This window comes from Ovis canadensis, chromosome 3, assembly GCF_042477335.2.
Source record: "Ovis canadensis isolate MfBH-ARS-UI-01 breed Bighorn chromosome 3, ARS-UI_OviCan_v2, whole genome shotgun sequence".
Lineage (NCBI taxonomy): Eukaryota > Metazoa > Chordata > Mammalia > Artiodactyla > Bovidae > Ovis > Ovis canadensis.
In genome coordinates this window covers 211,561,715-211,586,948 of record NC_091247.1, presented here as the reverse complement: position 1 = coordinate 211,586,948, position 25,234 = coordinate 211,561,715, and the positions used below count along the sequence as shown (strand labels likewise).

Genomic DNA, 25,234 nt, shown 5'->3' with positions numbered 1-25,234 from the left:
TGAACACTGAAGAATTGATGCTTTTGAACTGTGGTGTTGGAGAAGACTCTTGAGAATCCCTTGGACTGCAAGGAGATCCAACCAATCCATTCTGAAGGAGATCAGCCCTGGGATTTCTTTGGAAGGAATGATGCTAAAGCTGAAACTCCAGTACTTTGGCCACCTCATGCGAAGAGTTGACTCACTGGAAAAGACTCTGATGTTGGGAGGGATTGGGGGCAGGAGGAGAAGGGGACGACCGAGGATGACATGGCTCGATGGCATCACGGACTCTATGAACGTGAGTCTGAGTGAACTCTGGGAGTTGCTGATGGACAGGGAGGCCTGGAGTGCTGCGATTCATGGGGTCGCAAAGAGTCGGTCATGACTGCACGACTGAACTGAACTGAACTGGGCAGATAGTGAAGGACAGAGGAACCTGGCATGCTACAGTCCATGGGGTTGCAAAGAGTCAGACATTACTTAGGGACTAAAAAATAACAACAACAAAGTTATTCTCATGTTATATAGGAGGAAACATAGGATTATTTCATGTAAGATGTCTGAAATTACCCTTAATTCTGAGCTAAAGTGTGGAAGGCACAAGTACTATGAAACATTTTAGAGGAGAGTTAATATGAACATATTTGGGAAATGGACCATGACCTGCTAAAATTGTGGCCAGTGTAATTATTAGGATCACCAGAAAGATGATGTCTGTGATCATTTTAGAGATCAAAATTTCTTTTTATTTTCTTTTGAGTGTTCTTGTGATTCTATAATAAGATTGGAACAGATAACATCTCCTATAGAAAAATTATTCAGTTCTTTATTACTTAGAATTTGAGATTAATGTATACAAAGCAACCACATTTCTATATACTAGCATTTATCAATAGGATATTAAAATATAGCTTACCATTTACAATAGCATAAAATATTGAATGCTTATGGATTTATGTCTGACAGAAGACATATAAAACTTGTACATTAAAGATACAAAACATTACTGAAAGAAACTGAAGACATAAATAAATGGAAAGATATTGTCTTCATGATTCAGAACACACAGTAATGTTATGATGTCAATCTGCTCAAACTAATCTATACATTATCACAATCATACACAAAGTTCTCAGCGTGGTTTTTTTTTTTTTTTTTTTTGAGTAGAAGTAGGTAAGCTGTTGTTAAAATTCCTATTGAAATGTAAAAAGAACTAGAATAACCATGTTTGAAAGAGAACTAAATTTGAGCACAAGTATTACCTGGCTTAAAGACTTATGATAAAAACTACAGTTGTCAATATAGCAGGAGCAGCAGCAGAAATATACCCACACGTGTGCAGACACCAAATTTTTGGCAAAGATGCAAAGGAGGATAGTCATTTTGATAAAAAGTACTGGAAATATTGGATATCCACATACAACAAAAGACTTTTTAATTCGTACCACCTCCCATATGTAAAAACTAATTCAAAAAGGATCATATAAATAAATGTAAAAGCTGAAGCTATAAAAAGTTTCAGAGAAAACAGGAATTTTTGTTGTTGTTGTTGTTATTTTGGACTAGAGAAAGATTCAATCGAACCAAAAAACATGATGTCAAAAAATAATAAATAAATTGGACTTGTAGTAAAATTCTGCTCCTCAAAAAACAGTTTTAACAAAATGAAAAGTCAAATCAGAGACTGGAAGAAATATTTTCAAATTCAAAGTCTGATAAAGGTCTTGGGTCCAGAATATATAAAGAACTTGGTACTTAAGAAAACACACAACATAACAAAAATACAAACAAGGTGTAACAGACATTTCATGAAATAAGAAATATATAGATGAAATATATAGATGGCAAATTACCACATAAAAAGATGCTCAGCATTATTAGTCATAAAGAAAGTGCAAATTAAAGCTAGATTCAGAAACTACTACATATCTATTAGAATAATTAAAGTTAAAATGTCTGACCATAGCCAAGTATTAGTGAGAATATAGAAGAACTGGAACTCTCTCATTCATTGTTGGTGAAAACAGCAAGACCATTTTGGAAGGCACTGTAAAAATCTCTTGAAAAGATAAATATATACCTAGGATATGATCCATTATTTCTGCACATAGGTACTCCCCCAAGAGAAATGGAAGAGTATGTCCATACAGAGATAGGTACCTAAATTTTTATAGAAGCTTAATTTTAATAACCCCAAACTGTGGCTGAATAAATAAATAGTGTTTTATCTATATGGGGAACACTAGTCAGCAACAAAAAAGAAATGAACTACTGATACAAACAATGACATGGGTGAATTTTATAATAGTTATACTGAACAAAACAAGCCAAACTGAAATGAGTATATACTGTGTGATTCCATCTATATAAAATTCCATAAAATGCAAATCTATCTATAGTGTCAGAAATTTGATGTGTGATTCTTTCAAGGAATGCATGCTGAAACTAGCAAGAGAAAAATATAATAACGGGAAATGAGAAAATTTTTGGTGTTAATAAATATTTCAGTATCTTGAATGCATTTACGGTTTCTTGGATATTGTCATGTACATCAAAATCTATCGGGTTGTACACTTTATGTGCATTTTAATGTAATGTCAGTTTTCTCTCAATAAAGCTGTTAAAATAATATAAAAATCAGGTATCTTTAATTCACAGTATGTGTGTGTTTATAGTGTTTATAATCTCCCTTAGATACACAGCTGGAAAAAATTTGGCACAGGTAGGAGAAATGAAATGCTGACTCCCTCTGGAGGGTTAGGATTCAGAATTGAAAGCAGAAACTCACAAACTGTAAATTTGTTTATTTCACAAATAGAGCATAGCGCCTGTCACACCTGTGCTTCTTACCTGAAGATTGGAAATCTCCTACACTAGTCAGCCTTTCGTGGTCATTCATGTTTCTTTCTGAGTAAGACATACACACACACACACACACACACACACACACACACACACACACACACAGGCTGGAGTGAACAGGATTCAAGATTCCAGCTAGTATCTGAACTTGCTTCAGTAATCTGATGGAGGACAATCTCAAATGAGAATGCAAGTTAAGGCAATCTAAGATGAGAATATCATGTTAGGGAAATCTCAAATGAGAATACAACGGTAGTGTTTCAGTTCAGTTCACTCAGTCGTGTCCGACACTTTGCGACCCCATGAACTGCAGCACGCCAGGGCGCCCTGTTCATCACCAACTCCCAGAGTTCACTCAGACTCACATCCATCGAGTCCGTGATGCCATCGAGCCATGTCATCCTCGGTCGTCCCCTTCTCCTTCTGCCCCTAATCCCTCCCAGAATCAGAGTCTTTTCCAATGAGTCAACTCTTCGCATGAGGTGGCCAAAGTACTGGAGTTTCAGCTTTAGCATCATTCCTTCCAAAGAAATCCCAGGGCTGATCTCCTTCAGAATGGATTGGTTGGATCTCCTTGCAGTCTAAGGGACTCTTAAGAGTCTTCTCCAGCACCACAGTTCAAAAGCATCAATTCTTCGGCGCTCAGCGTTCTTCACAGTCCAACTCTCACATCCATACATAACCACAGGAAAAACCATAGCCTTGACTAGACTGACCTTAGTCGGCAAAGTAATGTCTCTGCTTTTGAATATACTATCTCGGTTGGTCATAACTTTTCTTCCAAGGAGTAAGCGTCTTTCAATTTCATGGCTGCAGTCACCATCTGCAGTGATTTTGGAGCCCCCCAAAATAAAATCTGACACTTTTTCCACTGTTTCCCCATCTATTTCCCATGAAGTGATGGGACCGGATGTCATGATCTTCGTTTTCTGAATGTTGAGTTTTAAGCCAACTTTTTCACTCTTCTCTTTCACTTTCATCAAGAGGCTTTTTAGTTCCTCTTCACTTTCTGCCATAAGAGTGGTGTCATCTGCATATCTGAGGTTATTGATATTCCTCCATTTCAGAAGAAATGTAGTAGCCATCATGGTCAACAAAAGAGTCCGAAATGCAGTACTTGGATGCAGTCTCAAAAATGACAGAATGATCTCTGTTCGTCTCCAAGGCAAACCATTCAATATCACAGTTACCCAAGTCTATGCCCCAACCAGTAATGCTGAAGAAGCTGAAGTTGAATGGTGTTATGAAGACCTACAAGACCTTTTAGAACTAACACCCAAAAAATATGTCCTTTTCATTATAGGGGCCTGGAATGCAAAAGTAGGAAGTCAAGAAACACCTGGAGTAACAGGCAAATTTGGCCTTGAAATGAGGAACGAAGCAGGGCAAAGACTAATAGAGTTTTCCCAAAAAAATGCACTGGTCATAGCAAACACCCTCTTCCAACAACACAAGAGAAGACTCTACACATGGTCAAGACCGAAATCAGATTGATTATATTCTCTGCAGCCAAGATGGAACAGCTCTATACAGTCAACAAAAACAAGACCAGGAGCTGACTGTGGCTCAGATCAGGAACTCCTTATTACCAAATTCAGACTGAAATTGAAGAAAGTATGGAAAACTGCTAGACCATTCAGGTATGACCTAAATCAAATCCCTTATGATTACACAGGGGAAGTGAGAAATAGATTTAAGGGCCTAGATCTGATAGATAGAGTGCCTGATGAACTATGGAATGAGGTTCATGACATTGTACAGGAGACAGGGATCAAGACCATCCCCATGGAAAAGAAATGCAAAAAAGCAAAATGGCTGTCTGGGGAGGCCTTACACATAGCTGTGAAAAGGAGAGAGGCAAAAAGCAAAGGAGAAAAAGAAAGATATAAACATCTGAATGCAGAGTTCCAAAGAATAGCAAGACGAGATAAGAAAGCCTTCCACAGCAATCAATGCAAAGAAATAGAGGAAAAGAACAGAATGTGAAAGATTAGAGATCTCTTCAAGAAAATTAGAGATACCAAGGGAACATTTCATGCAAAGGTGGGCTTGATAAAGGACAGGAATGGTATGGACCTAACAGAAGCAGATATTAAGAAGAGGTGGCAAGAATACACAGAAGAACTGTACTATATATATATATATATATATATATATATATATATATATATATATATATATATCTTCATGACGGTAGTGTATAAATTATTATAAAAGTTCCTCAGAATCAACTGCTTCCTTTTTAGCACATTCTATCCACAAATCATTATCAGCGCAGCTTGAGAAGCTACTAGAGAGGGCTGGCAGCTGAAATAATTCTTCCAATGGCTGGATTCAGTGTGAAGGAAGTGAGGTTCACTGGTTTATGAAGCCAGCAGGTTACGCCTTCATACCATGACCCTGACCTTCACATACTTTTAGTTAATTTGACCACTATAGCATCTTAAAAAGCAGAGACATTACTTTGCCAACAAAGGCCCATGTAGTCAAAGCTATGGTTTTTCCAGTAGTCATGTATGGATGTGAGAGTTGAACTATAAAGCTGAGCACCGAAGAATTGATGCTTTTGAACTGTGGTATTGGAGAAGACTCTTGAGAGTCCCGTGGACTGCAAGGAGATCCAACCTGTCCATCCTAAAGTAAATAAGTCCTGAATATTCATTGGAAGGATGCTGAAGCTGAAACTCCGACACTTTGGCCACCTGTTGCAAGGAGCTGACTCATTTGAAAAGACCCTGATGCTGGAAAAGATTGAAGGCAGGAGGAGAAAGGGACAACAGAGGAGGAGATGGTTGGGTGGCATCACCAACTCAATGGATATGAGTTAGAGTAAACTCCGGGATTTGGTGATGGATGGGGAGGCCTGGTGTGCTGCAGTCCGTGGGGTCACAAAGAGTGGGACATGACTGAGCGACTGAACTGATTATGGATCCCAGCTGCAGATCCAAGCCCCAAAGTTTTAAGGGCAAAATAGCAAGTTGTGAAACTGAAAGTTGCTCAGTCGTGTCTGATTCTTTGCGACACCATGGACTTAGTCCAAAGAATTCTCCAGGCCAGAATACTGGAGTGGGTAGCCTTTCCTTTCTCCAGGGGATCTTCCCAACCCAGGGATAAACCCAGGTCTCCCACATTACAGGTGGATTTTTTTACCAGCTGAGCCACAAAATAGCAATTCAGACTTCTTGAAAAGAACATGATTTTGCTTTAGTAATAATAATAATAACAGGAAAAAAATCTAATATTTATTGTGTTTCCTTGACAGTAAGTCTAGGTCTAAGCTTTTAACTTTTATGAAGTAATTTAAACTCACCATAACATCAAATAAGAGCTTATTATTATTGTTAATTTATAGATGAGATAACTTCTTTAATGCAGCAGAGAGGTTAAAACGTTTTCTTGAACTAACATAGCCAATTCCAGTTGAGCTCTTTCAAATCCTGAAAGATGATGCTGTGAAGGTGCTGCACTCAATATGCCAGCAAATTTGGAAAACTCAGCAGTGGCCATAGGACTGGAAAAAGTCAGTTTTCATTCCAATCCCAAAAGAAGGAAATGCAACAGAATGCTCAAACTACCACACAATTGCACTCATCTCACATGCTAGTAAAGTAATGCTCAAAATTCTCCAAGCCAGGCTTCAGCAATACGTGAACCATGAACTCCCTGATGTTCAAGCTGGTTTTAGAAAAGGCAGAGGAACCAGAGATCAAATTGCCAACATCTGCTGGATCATGGAAGAAGCAAGATAGTTCCAGAAAAACATCTACTTCTGCTTTATTGACTATGTCAAAGCCTTTGACTGTGTGGATCACAATAAACTGTGGAAAATTCTGAGAGAGATGGGAATACCAGACCACCTGACCTGCCTCTTGAGAAATCTGTATGCAGGTCAGGAAGCAACAGTTAGAACTGGCCATGGAACAACAGACTGGTTCCAAATAGGAAAAGGAGTACATCAAGGCTGTATATTGTCATCCTGCTTATTTAACTTCTATGCAGGGTACAGCATGAGAAACGTTGGACTGGAAGAAACACAAGCTGGAATCAAGATTGCCAGGAGAAATATCAATAAACTCAGATATGCAGATGACACCACCCTCGTGGCAGAAAGTGAAGAGGAACTAAAAAGTCTCTTGATGAAAGTGAAAGAGGAGAGAAAAAAAGTTGGCTTAAAGCTCAGCATTCAGAAAACAAAGATCATGGCATCCAGTCCCATCACTTCATGGGAAATAGATGGGGAAACAGTGGAAACAGTGTCAGATTTTTTTGGGGGGTGGGGGGGCTCCAAAATCACTGTAGATGGTGACTGCAGCCATGAAATTAAAAGACTCTTACTCTTTGAAGGAAAAATTATGACCAACCTAGATAGCATATTCAAAAGCAGAGACATTATTTTGCCAAGAAAGGTCCGTCTCGTCCACGCTATGGTTTTTCTTGTGGTCATGTATGGATGCGAGAGTTGGACTGTGAAGAAAGCTGAACGCTGAAGAATTGATGCTTTTGAACTGTGGTGTTGGAGAAGACTCTTGAGAGTCCCTTGGACTGCAAGGAAATCCAATCAGTCCGTTCTGAAGGAGATCAGCCCTGGGATTTCTTTGGAAGGAATGATGCTAAAGCTGAAACTCCAGTACTTTGGCCACCTCATGTGAAGATTTGATTCACTGGAAAAGACTCTGGGAGTTGGTGATGGACATGGAGGCCTGGTGTGCTGCGATTCGTGAGGTCGCAAAGAGTCGGACACGACTGAGCGACTGAACTGAACTGAGCATAGTATGGGGCAGAGGTTGGCTCTGATCATTTAACCATTTTGCTCTCTTCTATTGCTTCTCTCTGTTTAGGAGTGTTGCCACGAATGTGCTGATGTGCTAAGCTTCTCCTTCCAGATTTAGAAAGCACACCTCCCTCAGGTTCAACAACAACAAAAGTACTATGCTGTGAGAATTTTGCTCAGATAATGATCACCAAGTTATATTATTTGACAGAAGTGAGGATGAAATCATGGCAACCTGGATTTCAAAGTCACCTCCTGGAGAGGCAAGCAAACAGTAATGGGTTGGCATTTTTTCAAAGTTGGATTGTAAGGCATAGAGATCCCTCTAATTTTGTATGTTAAACTTTTTAATGTGTGAACATTATTTTGCATCCCCCAAACAATTATTTCAGGAGCTGGGCAGACTTTGTGTTTGTGTGCACATGTATTTGCATTAAAGAGAGAGAGAGATTGGGGAAACTGATGGCTAGATTATTTCAATCAAGACTTTACCTGGAGCACAAATTATTCCTAAACTTTACATGCTGTCTTATAACTTTATGTTTTGCTGGAGCACCACTCAGCTATTGCCACATTAGTGCTCTATTATAAATCACACCCTAAACCCTAAGCACTTACCAGCCTGCGCTGCATTGGTTGAGTACTGTCCCACAGAAGCTGGCAACCCTGCGGCTCTGCCTCATACTGCAGCTTGTCTCTTGTTATCTTTGTTATCCTCCTGTGCAGGTTGAGGCAGCAACAGCTGCTCCAGAAGCACTTCTCCTGGAGATGTCAGAGGTACAAGACACTAATCCTAGCCGCTCACCAAATTATGTCACTTGTTACTATCCCATTGGCTGGTGCTCCTTTCTGGCTGACCGCAAACCCATGGGAAGTACCCTTGACTTCTAGTGAAAGTCATACCACATGTTTACAAGGGCTTTTTGGGGGACACTTGTGCATGCTAGGTCGCTTCAGTTGTGCCTGACTCTGTGAGACCCTATGGCTCTTCTGTCCATGGGATTCTCCAGGCAGGAATACTAGGGTGGGTTACCATGCCCTCCTCCAGGGGATCTTCCCGACCCAGGGATCGAACCCATGTCTCTTACATCTCCTGCATTGTCAGACAGGTTCTTTACCACTAGCAATATCTGGGAAGCCCTTCTTGGGGACAGTAATCCATACAATGCAGCTCGCTGGAGCACTTACGGGGCTCTCCTGCTCAAATCTGCTTTATCTGCCATTGGTCTGCATTTGTGTTTTAAATCAGTCTTGAAACTTTTTTGTTTGTTTTTAAATTAAGGAGTTTACCTAAAGGATGAGGTGGTTGGATGGCATCACTGACTCAATGGACATGAGTTTGCGTAAACTCCGGGAGTTGGTGATGGACAGGGAGGCCTGGCATGCTGGTCCATGGGTTCAAAGAGTTGGACACGACTGAGCAACTGAAATGAACTTACATAAGAAAGCTGTTTTCAGCCTGTTGGCATCCTTTAGGGACAATAGTTATAGGCAGTTACTTATATAAGGTAAGGTTCATCTTTTTTCAAAATGATTTGCATATAAACTTTTCACATTTCTCCTGTATATTATCAATTTCCTTTCAAATTTATCTTTTGTTAAACAAAGAGTGACCAGAAACACTTAATAATGGACAGATCATAAGCTTAACTTTATCACAGAATCATCCCATTACATCCATCTGGTTATATAATTTTGTGTATGCTCATTTTGGAGAAGGCAATGGCAACCCACTCCAGTACTCTTGCCGGGAAGGTCCCATGGATGGAGGAGCCTGGTAGGCTGCAGTCAACAGGATCGCTAGGAGTCGGACACGACTTCACTTTCACTTTCATGCATTGGAGAAGGAAATGGCAATCCACTCCAGTATTCTTGCCTGGAGAATCCCAGGGACGGGAGAGCCGGGTGGGCTGCCGTCTATGGGGTCGCACAGAGTCGGACACGACTGAAGCGACCTAGCAGCAGCAGTATGCTCATTTGCTTCAGTCATATCTAAGTCATTGTGACCCTATGGGCTGTAGCCTGCCAGGCTCCTCTGTCCCTGGGGATTCTCCAGACAGTGAGTTGCCATCCTCCAGGGGATCTTCCTGACCCAGGGATCGAACCTGAGTCTCCTAAGTCTCCGGCACTGTAGGCAGATTCTTTACCCTCTGAGCCATCAGGGAAGCCCATATAATTTTGAAATTATTCCTTATTTTAACTTTGAAATTGTTTGCTATATTGTCTTTAAACTTATTCAATCAACTCAGCAATCACTATTCTACAGGCAATTTAGGAGAAAACTAAGAGAACTCTTTTCTTTCCAAGTCCATTTCTTGCCTTCTGGGCTCATATAGTCACAGATATTCTCTTTGTGGTCCTCTCAAGTGCTATTCAAACTATTTGTAGCTCAGTGATACTTTTACAGGTATTTGACATGTATTGGATAAGTTTCAGAGCACTCTCCCTACAGAGGCAGGATGGGGAATCATAAAAATATTATGTTAGCTCTCCAATTTAATTCTCAGGGTTTCCCGTTCCAAGGTCTTACTGAAGCAATAATTAAAACAACAACAACAACAACAAAAAAAAAACCCTCCCATTTACAGCTGTATGAGGGAAAGAGAGGCTTGGGACAATTACGAGCAGCCAAGAACCTCAGAGCCTAAATGCAATCAAACCTAACCATGGGTCTATATACTTGAGGATAAACAAAAAAGCAAACACATAATCTCCCAAAGAAAAAAGGCAAATGCATGGGTGAGAAGTGCGGACACCGTAGGGGCTGAGCAAACTGGAAATACCTGGAAAAGTCAAGCACAGACCTTAACTCTCTTCCATATCCTCAGGAATGGCTTTCTCCTTATTTGCTCACATTCTAATCTGCCTTTAAGATACTTATTATCCCTTCTCAAAGTGCTGATAAAACTTACTTTGTTCTTGTTATTTAGCCACTCAGTCTTGTCCAACTATTTGCCACCTCATAGACTGTAGTCCGCCAGGCTTCTGTGTCCATGGGACTTCCCAAGGCAAGAATACCAGAGTGGGTTTCCGTTTCCTTCTCCAGGGGCTATTCTCCACCTAGGGGTCAAACTCGTATCTCCTGCATTGGCAGGCAGATTCTTTACCACTGAGTCACCAGGGAAGCCCTAAAACTTATTTGGAACTTTTCATGTATACATTTTATGAGCTTTGTTTTTATATGTGTATTCCTTCTTTCTTTTAATAAATATTGTTAGAAAGAATCAATGTATAAAATCCTCCAGGATAAAGAATTTTGTTACATGCCAAAAGAAAGGAAAGATCAGTGCTTCTCAAGTTCTTCATTGCCACCCACCTTCCTCTTAATGTTAAGTGAAGTGTACTTGCTACTGCAGATGAGATGTATATTATAAAATGATAGAGGGGGTAGTTTTGCCACTTAAATTACATCACTTTTCATATTTTTAAAATAAATAATGTGAAAACTCACCATGACCAGTCATTGTTATGTGAGATATCTTTTTTCTCATGGAGAAAAAGTATTATTTATTTTAATACTTCTTATTTATTGAATTAATTATTCCATTTGTGCTTTTCTTTACTTCTTTCCCAAAAGGGAAAGTGAAGCGTGAGGTTAAAAGTGTGGTATATAACCCATGGCCTAAAATAATTTGTCCAAGTTTTGGAAAAAATAAATTTAGCTTGTTTTTCTCTTTTTAGAAATTATTCTCCGGGGATTTCCCTAGTGGTCCAGGGGTTAAGACTTCGTCTTCCAATGCAGGAGGTGTGGGTTTGATCCTAGTCAGGGGCCTAAGATCTCATATGCCTCTCGAAGATCTCACATTCCTCTCACCAAAGAAACAAATGTAAAACAGAAGCAAAGTTGTAACAGATTCAATAAAGGCTTTAAAAATGGTCCACATCAAAGTAGAAAGAAAGAAAGAGAACCACAACAAAAGAACAAAAGAAAAAGAAAAAAATTATTCTCCAAGTCTCATATCATGGGCTTTCAGCTACTTTTTTTCTTTGTGGGCATTTCTAACAGTAACTAACTGTTACTCTTTGCTACATAGTAATTTTTCATGCACAATCTTTGAAGCCACTTCTTTAATTTCTCTCTGCCCTATCTACTTAATTTTCTTATTTTTTCCACAAGCATGTTTTGTCTGGGAATAGCTTCCAGCATTTTAATTTTCCTTTGAAGCAAATTCTCTCCAAGATCTAATCTGCACCCATTGGAATTGCCACATATGGGGCTCCCCTACCTGCCAAGGGTTATGCATATAAACTAGACTGATCTGTTAGAGTTTTTCATCTCTCCTAAACAGAAACTATTTCAGAAATAGATATTGTCCTAAACTAAGTCTTTCTTAATTAACTTTTGTGTGTGTGCTTAGTTGCTCAGTCATGTCCAGCTCTCTGGGATCCCACAGACTATAGCCCTCCAGGCTCTTGTGTCAATGGAATTCTCCAGACAGGAATACTGGAGTGGGTTGCCACTTCCTCCTCCAGGGGATCTTTCAGACCCAGGAATCAAACTTCTGTCTCCTGCATTGCAGGCAGATTCTTCACTAGCCCTCTTAATTAACTTACCTGATATTTAACATATGAACTCTGGGAGAGGAAAGGCATCTCTCTTCCTCTAGGATTAGGAAACATAAAGAGTTAAAATGCAGAAGTTATTTTCCAGTTTCATGGAGAAAGCAATGTACAAATGAAGTCCAGATACATGGGATAAAAAACAAAAATATAGAGGTAAGTGCAGATCCCTGGAGAAACCAGTTGAGTTCCCACATCCAGCCAGAAGACAGAGTGGTGAAACAATATGCTTTCTTAGGTATGGCAGAGTTGATGTAACTCCTATGTTTTATAGGTAGGCCATATTTTAGTATATGCATTTTACAGATCAGAAATCAAAAGACTGAATAAGTTAGTTTCATACAGCTAAAAATAGGATATCTGTACCCATCTTATGTGTAACGAAGTGAAGCCTCTTTTTCCAAATTAAAAAAAAATCGCACTTGTATGTTTATTATAGTAAGTGTGTACTGGATAGATATCTAGTTCCTGTTTTACTTAAGAAAGAAAATAATGTCTTTGTAGATTGATCTAACCATCCAATCCTAGAGCAGTAGAATATAGTAGCGGAAATTAGAGATTTTTGAAGGAAGTGACTTTATTTCTACCAAACCAGAAAGCTGATTCATAATGAAAACAAATAGTGAGAAGAGATGGAATGTTTTGGAAATAGGTTTCTAACCTCAATTCTCAATATCGAAAGACAAACTTCTGGTTTCACTTCTTACATGGAAATGTGTGATACTGCAATTTTCTTCCTGGGAAGTCCCTGTTCTACTGCCAGAAAGGAGTTGGAGGTTTGACTGGTTTCTGAGCACCTTAAGGTTGAGGATATTCACTTTATTCATTGACTTATTAGTTAATTTATTTGAATGCCTCCTTTGTTCATAGCTTTGTGCTTAGTGCTATAGGAGATGCAAAATATACAGTTCCTCAGGGGAGAGTAATAAATCAGGCTTCTTGTATTCAGTAATCTACTGTCAAAACATTCTGGAAGTACTCAGGTATAAATCCCAATCTAGATATCTGCTAATAGGAGAAATATCCTGGAGCTGACTTAAAAAAAGAAATAAAACAAATCAATCCCCACATTTATATCCACAAAATTTTATTTTAAAAGTTTTTGAGTTGATTTGAAAAAAACATATATACTTAGAGAAATAGTTATTAATTATCAGGACCAAAGAATGCAGTTCGGTATACTGCCATTTAAAAAGCTAAGCAAACTTGTGATTAGTAAGTAAGGATTAAGTTTCAAGGTTTCAGATGGTCAGATCTGAGAGGAAAACATGATTATTTCTATAGCTCTCATTGAAAACATTGAATATGTCAATTCCTTAGGGTTGAGAAATTTAGTTTTCTAATATCTGAAAGTATATTTCTTACATGGAATTTTCTGTATTGAGATATAATAACATTAGACCACAAACTTTTATTTTGTTGTCATTCTGTCACCAAAATGCAAATGGTTCCTCCAGGACTAAAATAATTGTTAATAATTGATGCTGTTAAGATTTGTGGATTAAGATGTATATATGATACATGTGATGAATTTGTGCAATGCTGGTCCAAGGCAGACTGCATACCAAGAATGGCCAGGATGTTTGATTTACAGGAACAGGGGTTTTGTCCTACAGGGGTTCAAGTAGAAAACAGCAATATTGAGTTTGAATATCCTGCACAAGTTCACCACTGTTCCCCAAACTCTCATCTTCTCTCAACTAAATTTGCCGTCTGGCCATTAAGCACGATATAATCAAATAGCTAAGGATAGACTCTGAAACCAGGCAATTTGAGTTTAAATTTCAGGTCTGACACTTTCTAGATGTGAGACCTTGTAAAGTTTACTCCAATTCTCCAGAATGTTTCCTTATCTTTAAAATGAAAATAATAGGAACTTTGCTGGTGGTCCAGTGATTAAGACCCTCCACTTTCACTGCAGGGGGAGTGGGTTCAATCCCTGGTTGGGAAACTGAGATCCCATAAGCCCGGTAGCCAAAAAATTGAAAAAATAATTGAAAATGAGAATAATAACAATGTCCCTTTAGTAGTCTCCCCCCCCCCCCATGAGGTTCAAATATATTTAAGATTTTTAAAGCTCTTAGAACTATGCTAAACAAATACTAAGTGCTATTGTAAGTGGTGATTTTTCAGTATTTGAGCTTGGGACCCCAGAGAGTGAGTTGTTTACAGCAAATATGGGATTATTTGAGTATTAATCTTCTATTTGTTCAGTTAACATCTGAATTACTGTTTATTTCAACTCTTCCAAGTATTCTGTAAAAATGAATTTCTACTTCATATTTCTGTGGTCGATTCTTTTTCCAAAAAGCATCAGTTTCTAGTAGCCATGTTGATTTTTTAATATCCTGGTCTTTCTGTCCTTTAGTTGGCATAGCTCTGACTCTCAATCCTCTTTCTGCTGCCACGATTCTTATTATAACAACCTAATTCTCACCTTCTGTGTGTCAGTTTTATAGTCCATGTCTGTATTTAGAGTCAGGTAATATAATTAATTTCTGGTTAATGATAACTGTAGAACTGTGATGAAAGACTAGCTTACCTACATGTTTTCACCGCTTTTTTTTTTTTTCTTCAAAATTTAAGACTAATTCAACTGTTTGATTGGCCTGTACAAGGAGTTAGGAGATTGGGTAGATGGACAAATGGTAATCTAACTAGTGGCGAATGAGCTCTATGTTCTCAACACTTCTGCTATTTGGGAACTCAGGATTACCTCCCTCTGTAAATCCTTCACTTGAATTTTAAAACTTGTAAATTGGCCTCAAATTTACTGAGGGATTGATGAGTATGGATGTCCATAGTGATGTACGTTGATGTATATGGATTACATATAAATGATAATGACACAAATGGTGACATTTGTACCAAATTTGAGAAAAAGATTCTAATCTAATTGAACGAAAATTCCTTCAGAACTTCAAATTTTGTTGCTTTTGATTTATTCCACTAGATATTTGATGAATGTTCAGTTGATCGTTTCCTAACATAAAAATCACATTGCCACTGGGAGATTATAATTTATAAGCTTCTATAAATGCTTGACTCCTTCCATGCATTTATTTATTTTTCTACTCATTCTGCCAAGCATATTCAGTGTATACAGTACTTGAGATGAAATTCATAATATTTGATTAAGCAGATCCTATTCTAAAGCTAATCTTTAGTTCAGTCAGTTTGGTCACTCAGTCATGTCTGACTCTTTGTGACTCCATGGACTAGCACCTCCATGGACTGTCAGGCTTCCCTGTCCAGAACCAACTCCCAAAACTTACTAAAACTCATGTCTTTTGAGTTGGTGATGCCATCCAACTATCTCATCCTCTGTCATCCACTTCTCTTCCCGCCTTCAATCTTTCCCAGCATCAGGGTCTTTTCCAATGCGCCAGGTCTTCACATCAGGTGGCCAAAGTAATGGAGTTTCAGCTTCAGCATCAGTCCTTCCTATTAATATTTAGGACTTATTTCCTTTCAGATGGACTGGTTGGATCTCCTTGCAGTCCAAGGAACTCTCAAGGTTCTTCTCCAACACTACAGTTCAAAAGTATCAATTCTTCAGAGCTTAGCTTTCTTTACAGTCCAAATGTTACATCCATACATGAATACTGGAAAAACTATAGCTTTGACAAGATGGACCTTTGTTGCCAAAGTAATGTCTCTGCTTTTTAATATGCTGTCTAGGTTGGTCATGATTTTCATTCAAGGAGCAAGTGTCTTTTAATTTCATGGCTGCAATTACCATCTGCAGTGATTTTGGAGCCCAGGAAAATAAAATCTGTCACTGTTTCCAGTGTTTCCCCATCTATTTGCCATGAAAGTGATGGGACCAGATACCATGACCTTAGTTTTCTGAATGTTGAGTTTTAAGTCAACTTTTTCACTCTCCTCTTTCACTTTCATCAAGAGGTTCTTTAATTCTTCTTCACTTTCTGCCATAATGGTGGTGTCATCTGCATATCTGAGGTGATTGATATTTCTCCTGGCAATCTTGATTCCAGCTTGTGCTTCATCCAGTCTGGCATCTCATGATATATTCTGCATATAAGTTAAATAAGCAGAGTGACAATATACAGCCTTGACGTACTCCTTTTCCTATTTGGAACCAGTCTGTTGTTCCATGTCCAGTTCTAACCGTTGCTTCCTGACCTGCATTCAGATTTCTTAAGAGGCAGGTCGGGTGATCTAGTTCTGCCATCAATTGTAGGATTTTCCAGCTTGTTGTGATCCACATAGTCAAAGGCTTAAGCATAGTCAATACAGCAAAAGTAGATGTTTTTCAGGAACTCTCTTGCTTTTTCGATGATCCAGTGGATGTCGGCAATTTGATCTCAGGTTCCTCTGCCATTTGTAAATCAAGCTTGACCATCCAGAATTTCACAGTTAACATAATGTTGAAGCCTGGCTTGGAGAATTTTGAGCATTACTTTGCTAGTGTGTGAGATGAGTGCAACTGTGTGGTAGTTGGAACATTCTTTTGCATTGACTTCCTTTGGGATTAGAATGAAAACTGACCTTTTCCAGTCCTGTGGCCACTGCTCAGTTCAGTTCAGTTCAGTTCAGTCGCTCCATCATGTCTGACTCTGCGAACCCATGAATCGCAGCACGCCAGGCCTCCCTGTCCATCACCAACTCCCGGAGTTCACCCAGACTCACGTCCATCGAGTCCGTGATGCCATCCAGCCATCTCATCCTCGGTCGTCCCCTTCTCGTCCTGCCCCCAATCCCTCCCAGCATCAGAGTCTTTTCCAATGAGTCAACTCCTCGCATGAGGTGGCCAAAGTACTGGAGTTAGTTTTCCAAATTTGCTGGCATATTGAGTGAAGCACTTTCACAGCATCATCTTTCAGGATTTGAAATAGCTCAGCTGGAATTCCATCATCTCCATTAGCTCTGTTCATAGTGAGTCCTCCTAAGACACATTTGACTTCACATTCCAAAATGTCTGGCTCTAGGTGAGTGATTATACCATCGTGGTTATCTGGGTCATGAAGATCTTTTTGTATAGTCCTTCTGTGTATTCTTGCCGCCTCTTCTTAATATCTTCTGCTTCTGTTAGGTCCATACCATTTATGTCCTTTATCGAGCCCATCTTTGCATGAAATGTTCCATTGGTATCTCTAATTTTCTTAAAGAGATCTCTAATCCTTCACATTCTATTGTTTTCTTATATTCCTTTGCACTGATCACCAAGGAAGGCTTTCTTATCTCTCCTTGCTATTCTTTGGAACTCTGCATTCAGATGGGTATATCTTTCCTTTTCTCCTTTGCCTTTTGCTTCCCTTCTTTTCACAGCTATCTGTAAGGCCTCCTCAGGCAAGCATTTTGCCTTTTTGCATTTATTTTTCTTGGGGATGGTCTTGATCACTGCCTCCTGCACAATGTCAAAAACCTCCATCCATAGTTCATCAGGCACTCTGTCTATCAGATCTAATCCCTTGAATCTATTTGTCACTTCCACTGTATAGTGGAGTGGATAAGGAGTTCATGATCTGAGCCACAGCCAGCTCCTGGTCTTGTTTTTCCTGACTGTGTAGATCCTCTCCATCTTTGGCTGCAAAAATATAATCAGTCTGATTTCGATATTGACCATCTGGTGACTTCCATGTGTAGAGTCTTCTCTTGTGTTGTTGGAAGAGGGTGTTTACTATGACCAATGTGTTCTCTTGGCAAAACTCTATTAGTCTTTGCCCTGCTTCATTCTGTACTCCAAGCCCAAATTTGCCTGTCACTCCAGGTATCTCTTGACTAATCTTATAATCTCTTTTTATCTCACAGACTCACGTGTCTGTTTAGGCCATAAAATCAAGTCAGTTTTCTTCTTGGAGGTATTGGATAGAAATCATTTATGTTAGAAAACATGAAATTGAGAGATTAATAAACTCATTGTTGTTAATAATGGAGGGACATGTATTTTGTTTTAGTTTCAATTCTGTTTGTGGTACAAAAAATTAGTATCAAACAATGTATCCAAAATAAATAAAGGGTAATATAAAGTTTGATCATTGTTCAGATAAGTATCTGATCTGATCAATATTCACTAAATCATGTTTGATTCTTTTGTGACCTCATGGACTGTAGCCCATCAGGTCCTCTGTCCATGGGCTTTCCCAGTCAAGAATACCATGCTGGGTAGCTATTTCCTTCTCCAGAGAATCTTCTCCCAGAGATCGAACCCAGGTCTCCTGCATTGGCAGGCAGATTCTTTACTACTGAGCCACCAATGAAGCTCCCAGAGAATATAATATAGCTCTAAGATTGCAAATACTGACACTGTATTTTATAGCATGTATAGCAACATAGAATAGGTCTATGAATGTTGGGAAGTAAAGCACAGAACACAGAATTGTGTAGAAACACTGTTATTCTTCCACTGCATTGTCTGGGTATCATGGTGAATCCTCATATTTCCCAGTTTTTACAGTTTCTGGATTTAGGTATTGTTTCAGGAATACCAACAGTTTGCCTGACTGCCCGGGCCTTAATATCCCCTCTGTCCCTCTCCCTTCCCCAGTCTCTGGAAAATCCAGATATACTTTCTTTATTTCTGGAAATCACCAGAGATGTTTTCCAGTGTGTGGAATCACACAGTGTATGGCCAAGCTCTGAAGACAGATTAGGGCACACTCTTATGCTCTTGTCTCCATATCCATGTGCCTCTCTTGAGGTGAGAGTTTTTTAAAGGTTCCCCCCCCCCTTATTTCTTAACCTTCTTATAGGGTATCAACTCATTGCCTTTCCCCTCTTTTCCTTTCTTATTACTCAGCTCTAGTAAGGAAGTCAGTTACCGATTGTTTTTAAATTTTCTGTTTTTGAAAATCGAGGTATTCTTGATGTACAACAGGATATTTGTTTCAAGTATATAGTATAGTGATTTGTTATTCATATTAAGAGAGTCATTTCCTAGGCAGGTTGATAAGAAGTCTAAGGGTCTCCAAGGAGAGAGGGGTCTGGACTTCTCAAGGAGGAAGACAGGACAAACGTTTTCTCCTCTACATTCCTTAGGATTATGTAACAATAATGTATCCTGCCTGAGGACAGTCTCTGGATTAAACCTTCTGGCTAATCCTGTTATCTTAAAATGTAAATTATGGGAGTAGGTCTGGTCTTTAAAGTGAAGTCACTCAGTCGTGTCCGACTCTTTGCTACCCCATGGACTGTAGCCCACCAGGCTCCTCTCTCCATGGGATTTTCCAGGCAAGAATACGGGTGGGGTTGCCATTTCCTTCTCCAGGGGATCTTCTCAACCCAGGGATCGAACCCAGGTCTCCTGCATTGTAGGCAGATGCTTTAACCTCTGCACCACCAGGGTCTTTACAAGGACTATATAATAATAATGTATCCTGTATGAGGACAGTCTCTGGATGAAACCTTCTGGCTAATTATGTTATCTTAAAGTGTAAATTATGGAAGCAGGTCTGGTGAGGTCTTTACAACCTCCAGACATTCTTTGGATTCATTGGAGAGTATATGACTCCATTGCTAACACTAGCAAGGGGGTACTCTTTCTACCCCTTTCTGATGACTATGTCAGAAGCTTTCTCTATCTCCTTTATACTTTAATAAAAGTTTATTACACAAAAGCTCTGAGCAATCAAGCCTCATCTCTGGCCTGGATTGAATTCTTCTCCAGAGGCCAAGAATCTCAGCGTTTTTGCGTGGTTCAGCTACAACCTTTCAATACGCACCATGAAACAATCACAAGTCTAGTTCACATCTGTTAGCACACAGAGTACTTTCTCTTGTGATGAGAAATTTTAAGATCCACTCTCTCAGCAACTTTCAAATATGCAACACAGTGTTATTAACTAGAGTTCCTATGCTTTATATGACAGCTATGGGATTTACAGAATGTATTTGCTTTATAACTGGAAGTTTGTATCCTTGACTTCTTTTATCCTTCAACTTCTTTTGCCCACCATCCACCCTCTGCCCATGGTAGCCACCAATGTGATTTCTGTATCCGTATCCAGGAAATTTTGTTTTTTAGATTTTACATATGAGTGAGATCATATGGTATTTGTCTTTCTCTGCTCTGTCTGATTCATTTCACTTAGCACGATACTCTCAAGGTCGATCCAGTTTGTCACAAATGGTAGTTTCATCCCTTTTTATGGCTGAATTATAGTCTATTGTGTATATACTGCATTTTCTTTATCCATTCAGACATCAGTGGACACTTAGGTCATTTCCATATCTTGCCTGTTGCAAATAATTCAGCAGTGAGTATGAAGGTGCATATATCTTTTCAAGTTTCTATTTTCTTTTTCTTTTTTTTTCAGTTGCACTGCAAGGCTTGTGGCATCTTAGTTCCCTGATCAAACATGGGCCTGTGGCAGTGAACATGCAGAGTCCTAACTACTGGACCACCAGGGAGTTCCCTCAAATTGGTGTTTTCATTTTCTTTGAAGTGGGGTTGCAGGATGGCATGGCAGTTCTATTTTTAACTCTTTTTTAAAAAGCTTTCTCTTGACTCTTTGATTTTATTTTTAATTTTTTATCTCAGTGTTCTAAGCCTTAGGAAACTAATTTCTGATATTAAAGTTCTAGGAGTTTTTTTTTTTTTCTTTTTTTTTTTCTTTTTTTTTTTTTTTTCCCCTGAAGGATAGTTGCTTTACAGAATTTTGTTGCTTTCTGTCAAATCTCAGCATGAACCAGTCATAGGTTATATATATCCCCTCCTTTTTGAACCTCCCTCCCATCTCCCTCCCCATCCCATTCCTCTAGGTTGATACAGATCCCCTGTTTGAGTTTCCTGAGCCATATAGCAAGTTCCTATTGCCGATCTGTTATACACATGGTAATGTAAGTTTCCATGTTACTCTTTCCATATATCCCACTCTCTACTCCCCTCCCCATATCCATAAGTCAATTCTCTATGTCTGTTTCTCCATTGCTGTAAATAAATTCTACAGTACCATTTTTGTAGATTCCATATATGTGTGTTAGAATATGATATTTATCTTTCTCTTTCTGACTCACTTCATGCTGTATAATAGGTTCTAGGTTCATCTACCTCATCAAAACTGACTCAGTTGTGTTCCTTTTTATGGCTGAGTTAATATTCCATTTTGTATATGTACCATAACTTCTTTATCCACTCATCTGTCGATGGACATCTAGATTGCTTCCATGTTCTAGCTATTATAAATAGTGCTGCAATGAACAGTGGGTATGTGTGTCTGTTTCAACCCTAGTTTCCTCAGGGAATATGCCTAGGAGTGAGATTGCTGGGTCATATGGTGCTTTTATTCCTAGTTTTTTAAGGAATCTCCATTCTGTCTTCCATAGTGGTTGTATCAATTTACATTTCCACCAACAGTGCAAGAGCATTTCCTTTTCTCCACACCATCTCCAGCATTTATTGTTTGTAGATTTTTTGATGATGGCCATTCTGACTGGTATGAGGTGATATCGCATTGTGGTTTTGATTTGCATTTGTCTAACAATGAGCAATGTTGGGCATCTTTTCATATGTTTGTTAGCCATCTGTATGTTTTCTTTGGAGAAACGTCTGTTTAGGTCTTTTCCCCACTTTTTGATTGGGTAGTTTGTTTTTCTGACATTGAGTTGTATGAGCTGCTTGTATATTTTGGAAATTTATCCTTTGTCAGTTGTTTTATTAGCTATTATTTTCTCCCATTCAGTGGGTTGTCTTTTCACTTTGCTTATAGTTTCCTTTGCTGTGCAAAAGCTTTTAAGTTTAATCGGGTCCCACTTGTTTACTTTTGTTTTTATTTTTGTTACTCTAGGAAGTGGGTCATAGAGGATCTTGTTTTGATTTATATAATCGAGTGTTCTGCCTATGTTTTCCTCTAAGAGTTTCATAGTTTCTGGTCTTACATTTAGGTATTTAATCCATTTTGAGTTTATCCTTGTGTGTGGTGTTAGGAAGTGTTCTAGTTTCATTCTTTTATGTATAGCTGTCCAGTTTTCCCAGCACCATTTATTGAAGAGGCTGTCTTTCCCTGGTGGCTCAGACGGTAAAGCATCTGTCTACAGTGCGGGAGACCCAGGTTCAATCCCTGGGTTGGGAAGATCCCCTGGAGAAGGAAATGGTAATCCACTCCAGGACTATTGCTTGGAAAATCCCATGGACAGAGGAGTCTGGTAGGCTACAGTCCATGAGGTCACAAAGAGTCAGACACGACTGAGCGACTTCATTTTGTCTTTGCCCCATTGTATATTCTTGTCTTCTTTGTCAAAAACAGGCTACCCATAGGTGCATGGATTTATGTCTGGGCTTTCTATCTTGTTCCATTGTTCTATATTTCTGTTTTTATGCCAGTACCATACTGTCTTGATGACTGTAGCTTTGTAGTATAATCTGAAGTCAGGAAGGTTGATTCCTCCAGCTCCATTCTACTTTCTCAAGACTGCTTTGGCTATTCAGGGTCTTTTCTGTTTCCATATGAATTGTGAAACTTTTTGTTCTAGTTCTGTGAAAAAAAAATGCCATTGGTAATTTGATAGGGACCACATTGAATCTGTGGATTGCATTTGATAGTATAGTCATTTTCACAATATTGATTCTTCCTACCCAGGAACATGGAATATCTCTCCATCTGTTTATATTGTCTATGATTTCTTTCCTGAGTGTCTTATAATTTTCTGTGTCCAGTTCTCTTGTCTCCTTAGGTAAGTTTATTCCTAGATATTTAATTCTTTTTGTTGCAATGGTGAATGGGATTGATTCTTTAATTTTTCTTTCTGATTTTCCATTGTTAGTATATAGAAATACAAGTGATTTCTGTGTATTGATTTTGCATCCTGCAAATTTGCTAAATTCACTGTTTGGCTTTAGTAATTTTCTGATAATATCTTTAGGATATTCTATGTACAGTATCATGTCATGTGCAAACAGTGAGAGCTTTACTTCTTCTTTTTCTATCTGGATTCCTTTTATTTCTTTTTCTTTTCTCATTGCTATAGCTAGGACTTCTAGGACTATGTTGAATAATAATGATGACAGTGGGCACCCATGTCTTGTTCCTGATCTTAGGTGGAATGGTTTCCATTTTTCACCATTGAGAATAATGTTTGCTAGAGGCTTATCATATACGGCCTTTACAATGTTGAGGTAGGTTCCTTCTTTTTTTTTTTTTTTTCAAATTTTATTTTTTTACTTTACAATACTGTATTGGTTTGCCATACATTGACATGAATCCACCACAGGTGTACATGAGTTCCCAACCCTGAACCCCCCCCTCCCACCACCCTCCCCATAACATCTCTCTGGGTCAGCCCAGTGCACCAGCCCCAAGCATCCTGTATCCTATATCGAACCTAGACTAGTGATTCGTTTCTTACATGATAGTATAAATGTTTCAATGCCATTCTCCCAAATCATCCCACCCTCTCCCTCTCACACAGAGTCCAACAGTCTATTCTATAGATCTGTGTCTCTTTTGCTGTCTCGCATATAGGGTTATTATTACCATCTTTCTAAATTCCATATATATGTGTTAGTATACTGTATTGGTGTTTTTCTTTCTGGCTTACTTCACTCTGTATAATCGGCTCCAGTTTCATCCACCTCATTAGAACTGATTCAAATGCATTCTTTTTAATGGCTGAGTAATATTCCATAGTGTATATGTACCACAGCTTTCTTATCCATTCGTCTGTTGATGGACATCTAGATTGCTTCCATGTCCTGGCTATTGTAAACAGTGCTGTGATGAACATTGGGGTACATGTGTCTCTTTCAATTCTGGTTTCCTCAGTGTGTGTGCCCAGCAGGGGGATTGCTGGGTCATAAGGTAGTTCTATTTGCAACTTTTTAAGGAATCTCCACACTGTTCTCCATAGTGGCTGTACTAGTTTGCATTCCCACCAACAGTGTAAGAGGGTTCCCTTTTCTCCACACCCTCTCCAGCATTTATTGCTTGTGGACTTTTGGATCACAGCCATTCTGACTGGTGTGAAATAGTACCTCATTGTGGTCTTGATTTGCATTTCTCTGATTATGAGTGATGTTGAGCATCTTTTCTTGTGTTTGTTAGCCATCTGTATTTTTTCTTTGGAGAAATGACTATTTAGTTCTTTGGCCCATTTTTTGATTGGGTCGTTTACTTTTCTGGAATTTAGTTGCATGAGTTGCTTGTATATTTTTGAGATTCGTTGTTTGTCATTTGCTTCATTTGCTATTATTTTCTCCCATTCCAAAGGCTGTCTTTTCACCTTGCTTATATTTTCCTTTGTTGTGCAGAAGCTTTTAATTTTAATTAGATCCCATTTGTTTATTTTTGCTTTTATTTCCAGTATTCTGGGAGTTGGATCATAGAGGATCCTGCTGTGATTTATGTCAGAGAGTGTTTTACCTATGTTCTCCTATAGGAGTTTTATAGTTTCTGGTCTTACATCTAGATCTTTAATCCATTTTGAGTTTATTTTTGTGACTCCACCAGAAAATTACTAGGACTAATCAATGAATATAGTAAATTTGCGGGATACAAAATCAACACACAGAAATCCCTTGCATTCCTATACACTAATAATGAGAAAGCAGAAAAAGAAATTAAGGAAACAATTCCATTCACCATTGCAACGAAAAGAATAAAATACTTGGGAACATATCTACCTAAAGAAACTAAAGACCTATATAGAGAAAACTATAAAACACTGATGAAAGAAATCAAAGAGGAGACTAATAGATAGAGAACTATACCGTGTCCATGGATCGGAAGAATCAATATAGTGAAAATGAGTATACTACCCAAAGCAATCTACAGATTCAATGCAATCCCTATCAATCTACCAGCAGTATTTTTCACAGAGCTAGAACAAATAATTTCACAATATGTATGGAAATACAAAAAAACCTCGAATAGCCAAAGCAGTCTTGAGAAAGAAGAATGGAACTGGAGGAATCAACCTGCCTGACTTCAGGCTCTACTACAAAGCCACAATCATCAAGACAGTATGGTACTGGCACAAAGACAGAAATATAGATCAATGGAACAAAATAGAAAGCCCAGAGATAAATCCACACACCTATGGACACCTTATCTTCGACAAAGGAGGCAAGAATATACAATGGAGTAAAGACAATCTCTTTAA

At 38.7% G+C, this 25,234-nt stretch overlaps 1 protein-coding gene across 20 annotated transcripts in view; it reads left to right on the top strand.

Annotated features, from left to right (window-relative positions):
• LOC138437827 (killer cell lectin-like receptor subfamily F member 1) overlaps window positions 1-25,234 on the top strand; it is a 95,858-nt gene that overhangs the window by 37,412 nt on the left and 33,212 nt on the right. The window contains exon 9 of one of the 20 annotated variants that reach the window (XR_011256156.1): window positions 7,683-9,481. The exons of 17 other annotated variants lie outside the window; for them this stretch is intronic. The gene's annotated coding sequence lies outside the window, so the exon portion shown is untranslated. Of the gene's footprint in view, window positions 1-4,147; window positions 4,808-7,682; window positions 9,482-25,234 lie in introns of those variants that run through there. 2 more of the 20 variants (XR_011256173.1, XR_011256176.1) reach the window with 2 other exon arrangements.